The sequence below is a fragment of the Micropterus dolomieu genome, linkage group LG14 (genome assembly GCF_021292245.1).
Source record: "Micropterus dolomieu isolate WLL.071019.BEF.003 ecotype Adirondacks linkage group LG14, ASM2129224v1, whole genome shotgun sequence".
Taxonomy (NCBI): domain Eukaryota; kingdom Metazoa; phylum Chordata; class Actinopteri; order Centrarchiformes; family Centrarchidae; genus Micropterus; species Micropterus dolomieu.
In genome coordinates this window covers 5,811,370-5,811,991 of record NC_060163.1, presented here as the reverse complement: position 1 = coordinate 5,811,991, position 622 = coordinate 5,811,370, and the positions used below count along the sequence as shown (strand labels likewise).

Sequence of the window (622 nt, the reverse complement as noted above, 5' to 3'; positions counted from 1 at the left end):
CTGGCCGGCACCGGGGCGCTGGCGCTCTCCCTGGCCGGCACCGGGGCGCTGGCGCTCTCCCTGGCCGGCGGGGTCTCGCTGGCGCTCTCCCTGGCCGGCGGGGTCTCGCTGGCCGGCACCGGGGCGCTGGTGCTCTCCCTGGCCGGCGGGGTCTCGCTGGCCGGCACCGGGGCGCTGGTGCTCTCCCTGGCCGGCGGGGTCTCGCTGGCCGGCACCGGGGCACCAGGGGTCTTGCTGGGGGTCTCCCTGGCCAGTGGGGTCTCGCTGGCCAGCACTGGGGCTTGGGTGCTCTCCCTGGCCGGTGGGGTATTACTGACCAGCAGGCGGGCGCTAGCTGGCGTTGTCCTGTTGGCCAGCACTGGGGCTTGCGTGCTCACCCTGGCCGGTGGGGTCTCGCTGGCCAGCAGGCGGGCGCTAGCTGGCGTTGTCCTGTTGGCCAGCACTGGGGCTTGCGTGCTCTCCCTGGCCGGCGGGGTCTCACTGGCCAGCACCTGGGCACCAGGGGTCTTGCTGGGGGTCTCCCTGGCCTGTGGGGTCTCGCTGGCCAGCACTGGGGCTTGGGTGCTCTCCCTGGCCGGTGGGGTCTCGCTGGCCGGCAGGCGGGCGCTACCTGGCGGTGTGC

At 75.2% G+C, this 622-nt stretch overlaps 2 protein-coding genes across 14 annotated transcripts in view; one reads left to right on the top strand and one right to left on the bottom strand.

Annotated features, from left to right (window-relative positions):
* Positions 1 to 622, top strand: part of fdxr (ferredoxin reductase) — a 26,940-nt gene that overhangs the window by 18,503 nt on the left and 7,815 nt on the right. The gene's annotated exons all lie outside the window — the stretch shown is intronic.
* Positions 1 to 622, bottom strand: part of LOC123982758 (flocculation protein FLO11-like) — a 4,369-nt gene that overhangs the window by 1,198 nt on the left and 2,549 nt on the right. The window lies entirely within an intron of this gene.